Source organism: Ixodes scapularis, unplaced genomic scaffold (assembly GCF_016920785.2).
Source record: "Ixodes scapularis isolate PalLabHiFi unplaced genomic scaffold, ASM1692078v2 PGA_scaffold13__105_contigs__length_92229423, whole genome shotgun sequence".
Taxonomy (NCBI): Eukaryota; Metazoa; Arthropoda; class Arachnida; order Ixodida; family Ixodidae; genus Ixodes; species Ixodes scapularis.
In genome coordinates this window covers 83,211,003-83,217,283 of record NW_024609839.1, presented here as the reverse complement: position 1 = coordinate 83,217,283, position 6,281 = coordinate 83,211,003, and the positions used below count along the sequence as shown (strand labels likewise).

Below are 6,281 nucleotides of genomic sequence, written 5' to 3'. Positions count from 1 at the left end.
TCTCGATTTTCGGCCTCCTCTGCGGAGGTCTGAAATGTAGTCGAATTCTTGGGGGACATACAAGCAATCCTCGTTGTCGCTGCTACTCAAGCCGCTGCTGCTAAAGGGGTTGCTCGAGCAATTCGGCGATGAACTGTCATCAAGCAGCAGCAGCAGCAGAAAAGTGGGCGGCACTCCGCGAGCGGCTATTACGAATTCTTCCGAGCTTTGGGAGGAAGGAGCTCATGTGTGCATGCTGAGAGTTGGCCAGGGTGGCTTCCGGTCGAATCCGCCAAAATCGACAATGCGACTTTTCTCGGGATCTGGATCTGGAGTGGGAGTTTATCTGAAACGACGAGTTGAGCACGCCCGTTTCGCTCCCGACGGCCAAGTGAAATAGGCAGAAAAGTTTGTCCCGGCGTGCACCAAAACGACCAGTGGGATTCGCCATTAGTTATTAAAGTTTCAGATTTTGTCCGAGAGGCTGAAAGGCTCTAATGGCAACACTGGAGACACGACGTCAGATGTTGTGTTATGGTTCAATAGGGGGGCAGCAGAGCTTGGGCCGAACGGGTTACAAGAAGTTTGATGATGTGAAATGAATGCTAAAAAGCTCACTCCAGCGAAATGGAAAACAAAAACTGTTTTCTACACTGCCTGTGCGACTTGCAAGTTATGCAATGCCCTCCCGACTGGGAGTGCCGGAAAATTCTAAGATTGTTTTTGGCATTACCTTTATTTCGCCTTTTTTTAATAGCTATTTTGCACGTCGGAAAAAAGTAGAGTTTGGGTATTCCGAAAATCAGTTTAACTTGTGTAGATGAAACCGTCGACGAAGCATGGGCAAAACGATCCGTCAATGAAACATTGTTCAATTAACTGAATGCCAACAGAAGGGGGGGAGGGCTTATTTTGACGTGGACCTTTTACATATTTTACGGTACAATTAACCCGTAAAGTATGGTGCGAACGACCGGACCCTTTTTCTATGACTCAAAATGCGGCGCCTTTCTTTCAGGGCTACGAGCAGCTGCTGCAGATCAGCGAGGACGACGAAGAAGAGCCAGCCCAAGGTGCCTGCCCGCACCGTTACGAGCGCCACCCGAACCTTCGCACTGCCTGAGCAACGACCAGTCGCCCGCAGACGACCTCTCGGAGGACGGAGTTGTGTCCTATGGCTTCCCCTCCCAGGGAAGCCGCGGGTTCCTGGATGAGGGCGCCCTGTCCCCCTCCCACCTGTCCTGTTCCGACCTGTCCGTCAACAATGTGTGCGACATGGAGGACAGCGATGAGGAGGACGACGACACGGACAACACCGTGGTGCAGAAACCGCCCCCCTCCACTACGACGACGGTGGTGTGCCGGCTTACGTGTTGGACGGCTCGAGCAACGTCGAAACGACATCGATTTGGCACACGCCCCATTGGTGCCGCTCGGCATCAGCGTTGTGGGACGTTGCAACGTTGGAACGACATCGATTGGGTATCGACACGCCACATTGGTGCCACCCGGCATCGTGGGACGTTGCAACGCTGGACAACATGGGTCCAGTGCTTCTCGACATTGGTGGACGATTCCAATGTCGTTGCGCAACGTTAGAATGACATTGCTGCGGCGTCCCGCGGACATTGCGTTGGTGACTCTGCGTTGGTGGGACGCTTACACATGGTTGTGCAACGTTGTTTTGGCATTTTGTTGAATTTCCCAATACTGGGGCAAGAAATCAGAGTTCGACGTTTCCCAGGTTGCTTGCCCCAGTCTTGGGTCATTCGACAAAATGGTAAATACGCTCCAGCTTGCCCGCGCTCTCACTGTAATTTTGTTGGTTTGGCATTGCTCGGACGTTGCTTCGGCGCCACTGAACGTCGGTGGGACGGTTCAACTTCGTTGCCAAGTGCGGTGAACTGGAGGAATCGGAGACCTCCGGACGCCATCGCTGCGCCGCCGCCGTGATCTACGGTTGTGTGATGTGTGCCTTTGTTTTTTCAAACGACTTTTCTGAACACTTTAGGCTTAAGTTGAGTGCTGTGTCATAATAGGGCAAGGCTGTAGGGACAGAGTGAAGTGATGGCAGCTTATTGCAGATTTATTCTTTTTCTTTTTCTGACATGTCAGCCGTTTTTACGCAGGTTTTAGAAATGATTTTATTAGTTACGTAGTGTTGAACATATTTCGTGCTTGGAACTTTTCTTATTTACTCGTCACGCTGCCACAGAAGAGCAAAGTCCCGAAAGCAACTTATTTTATTCTTTTAGTTGACATCTTCAAGGGTGGGACAATGTTCGTAACTTTTCCATTTGCATTTCTACATTGTTCACTCTTTCGTTTCAACGTTTTAATCATATCATCAAACTTGTCGGATTGTGAAGACACAGGTGTCGGGCACACTTGCAAATTTCTCCCCAAAACACACATGAATGGGCGGCTAGTGAGGACAGTCACCCGGTTGAACCGCATTGCCACGGACTGCCGATAGCCACACGGTTCACAGCATTCGTCCCTGAATGCAGCTACATGCCCTGCCATCATTTAGCGTCAGCAATCGCTCCGCGTCACGGGGAGGAAGTGCCGATCTTCGGACCTTTTTGTATAACCAAGCGCGGGACTGGCTCTCAGCGTAGACGGAACTGCTCTTTGCCGAAGAAAGTGTCATTAGAGAGTATTAGCTTACCGCCTACCGGGCGACCGGGGGGTTACCGCGACCGTCATTGCAGAACTGCGCATGCGCCAATTATGCCACGCTACTCGGTTTACCGCGTTTACCGTCAATGGCGACTGCCGGGCATCGGCTCCGACGGCCGGCGTAGACTAATCACTTACTGTTTTGGAATGGCGGGGGAGGCGTCTAGAAACAATCGTCGCACCACATAACATGGGAAAGGGCAAGTGAAGCGGCTCTGGTTGGCCTATAAAGGCTTTCGCCTACCCGAGGTCCATAGCAAAAATCCGGGCTTCCATGGCCGCCGGACAGGCCGGTTGAATAGATGGATGGTAACTGCTATGCCCCTTGTTTCGGGCGGCAACCTGAGCCACCTAGCCGACATTAGAGACTGGTGCTGATGGCAATGGAGCTGCGAATGCAAACAAGCAGCGTACAGGATGATGCTGTTTGCTTGCATTCGTGGGAGAACGGTGGCCGAGTGGGCTAACGCACCACAGCTCGGAGCACGTGTAGCGAAAGCTCGCGCTGCAGAACTCAGAGCACTGGGTTCAAATCCCCGTCCCTGCGACCAGTATCCAACAGCTTAGCTGACAAATTAAGTTACTTGGTCGTATACCAAGGAAGTACCACTATAACTACTCGTAATGAGGAAAATATTTTTTAAAAGTGGCTTTTTATGCGGCACTTGTCCAAATAAATGTACCGCTTGAAAAACGAACCACGCCGGTATTCACTATCATCATCATGACTTTTTCCAGCCGTTGGAGAAAGAAGAAACTTCCATAGGCGCGGTCAGGCGCGGTTACGGTATGCTAAAACGTTCTTTACCCGCTACGCTCTCGGTCCGGTACCGGCTCGATGGTCGCGGTCGCGGTAACCCCGGCGGTCGCCCGGTACGCGGTAAGCTAAAACTCTCTATTGTCACGGACCTTTCGTACCGTGGCTTTCCGGTCACGTCACGCGAAAGGTCCGTTGGGCTCCGCATGAATGGCTCGCGCGGGCTTCTCGTCATACTTCCGTTGTTAAGAAGGTGAGTCGTTTTACTGACACCGTATTTTGCTTGCATTTGGCTATAGTTGGACGCACGGGCTAAAGCGCGAGCTAATTGCTCTGGATGAAGCATCGGCAGTTGCATGTGCGCGCGTGCGGTGGTGCAGCCAGAGCGCCAGTCTAGGCACTCCAGTTACGAGAGCATCATTACAACATAAACAGAGTACCTCCGATAGGACATTAGGTTGTATCAATTTTATACCTCATTTGCATCGCTGTCAATGCTGGTGGCGCGAGCGCGTGACTGTCGCGCCAGCAGCTTTGACAGCGTTGTACCTGGCGCCACAAATGAAGTAGGGTACAGGTAGCCTGCATGCGCGCTTTGCTTAGGGCGAGGCAGTGGCGTCACGAGGGCACGAGGGTCAGCGGCTACCGGGGCAATAGCCCGCTGCGACCCCCCCCCCCCCCCCTTTCCCGCTCTCGCGTGGCCCACCGCGACTCCTCCCCCCCCCCCCCCCCCCCCCCCGAGTGCTGCACCGGGGCGGTCCACCCCCTCTTGTGACGCCACTGGGGCAAGGCCATCCTAAGCAGAGCGCGCTCACGAGGTGAATACAAAGAAATGGGGTGTGACAATACCGTGAACGCTTTTCTTCATCACCACTCTTTATTGTCGCTTCAAAAATTTTGGTTTCTAAATTGCTATGAAATGAAGGCACTGAATTCGCGTAATCTCAAAGTGACTTGTGCTATTTTCGTTTCCCAGCGGATGCCGCCAGGGTGTTTGGCTACGACAGCTACTGTGGCGTAGCCTGGTGCGGAAACAATGGAAGAACGCGCAAGAGGCCAGAAACAAAGTTCTTCCGGGTTCCACGAGACGGAAGGTTGTCCTTTGTTTTAACAACGTACTGGATGCATGGTTCTAATGAGAACCGGAGAGAAAGCTGAATGTTTAATCAAAACTCATTTCAAATCCTGAATGTGCTTTACTTCTATTAGTACTGAATTTAATTTTAAAACATTCCATTCCATGATAACCGGACTGTGGTGGACTTGCTTTCCAGGTCCACAAGACAAACTGAATTACAACTTTGTTGCTACGCAGTGAATTAACATGACATGCAAGGGAAGCACAACTCGTTTTCTTTTTTTTTTTTTCTTTTGAGACTGCAATATTTTTAATGTTTCTATAAATGTCAATTATTAAATGAGCAAGGCACGAAAACTAGCTGATGCCCATTGTCAGCACTGGTAAAAAAACTACTGAACTCCTAAAAAAAAGTTACACTTCTTTTTATAGCATTGCGCACATTTTAACCAGTCTGTTAAAAAGTGTATATGTGTGCAGTCAATAAACACCTACAACCTTCTGAAGCACTATTAGTTTGCTTATTACCTCCATGTAAAACCACAATATGCAAACCATTGTGGTCAAATATTTTATTTTGAACAAAGAAACAGAATGAAAAATACTGAACTTCACTGCATCTTGCAGGTCAAAGGCGTGGCTGAAGTATGCCAAAAAAAGACTACCTTCGGCAAATATCGTACAGTGAGCTACAGGCGAAGTGTTTCGTCTGCAGCAGTCACTTCACAGCGCGAAACTTCAAGAACCCTGGGCGGACAAAGCTAATGAAAACGCTGTGCCTTCAGTTCGCCCATCGACATATTCAGATCCTAAAAGAGCTAGAGGTAAAGATTTTTTAACTATCCATATACGAGAAGTACATTACTTATGTTAACTTTATTTAAACAATGCTGCTTCTACAGCTTCACAACCTAACTTCTAATAGACGAAACCCTTCCAGACTCCATGGAAGCAACAGCCCCGCCATGCGGCGCAGACCCCATGGAGGCTGCAGCCCCATCATGCAGTGCAGCCTCCAGCTTCCGGCCCAAGGAACCCTCAACCGCTGCCCATGGTGAGGAAAGGCTTGTGTTGGAAACAAAAGCCTGCGTCTAATAGACAAATTCTTCCAGACTCCATGGAAGCGGCAGCCTCACCGTGCGGCTCAGACCCGATGGAGGCTACAGCCTCCAGCTTCCGGCCCAAGGAACCCTCAACCGCTGGCCATGGTGAGGAAGGACTTGTATTGGAAACAACAGCCTGCGTCTAACAGACAAGCTCTTCTAGACTCCATGGAAGCGGCAGCCTCACCGTGCGGCGCAGACCCCATGGAGGCTACAGCCCCATCATGCAGTGCAGCCTCCAGCTTCCGGCGCAAGGAACCCTCAACCGCTGCCCATGGTGAGGAAAGGCTTGTGTTGGAAACAACAGCCTGCGTCTAATAGACAAGCTCTTCCAGACTTCATGGAAGCGGCAGCCTCACCGTGCGGCGCAGACCCCATGGAGGCTACAGCCCCATCGTGCAGTGCAGCCTCCAGCTTCCGGTCCAAAGAACCCTCAACCACTGCTCATGGTGAGGAAGGACTTGTGTTGGAAACAACAGCCTGCGTCTAATAGACAAACTCTTCCAGACTCCATGGAAGCGGCAGCTGCCTCACCGTGCGGCGCAGACCCCATCGAGGCTACAGCCCCATCGTGCAGTGCAGCCTTCAGCTTCCAGTCCAAAGAACCCTCAACCGCTGCCCATGGTGAAGAAGGACTTGTGTTGGAAACAACAGCCTGCGTCAAATAGACACTCTTCCAGAC

General features: G+C 51.0%; 1 long non-coding RNA gene across 2 annotated transcripts; it reads left to right on the top strand.

Moving 5' to 3' along the window:
* The first annotated feature begins 4,211 nt into the window (after positions 1–4,211).
* On the top strand, positions 4,212–6,032 carry LOC115325349. 2 transcript variants are annotated; one of them, XR_006077624.1, is made up of 3 exons: positions 4,212–4,512; positions 5,124–5,550; positions 5,935–6,032. It is a non-coding gene; the product is annotated as an uncharacterized LOC115325349 (long non-coding RNA). The 2 variants fall into 2 exon arrangements; XR_006077623.1 differs by lacking the exon at positions 5,935–6,032 and adding an exon at positions 5,609–5,726.
* Positions 6,033–6,281: the final 249 nt, after the last annotated feature.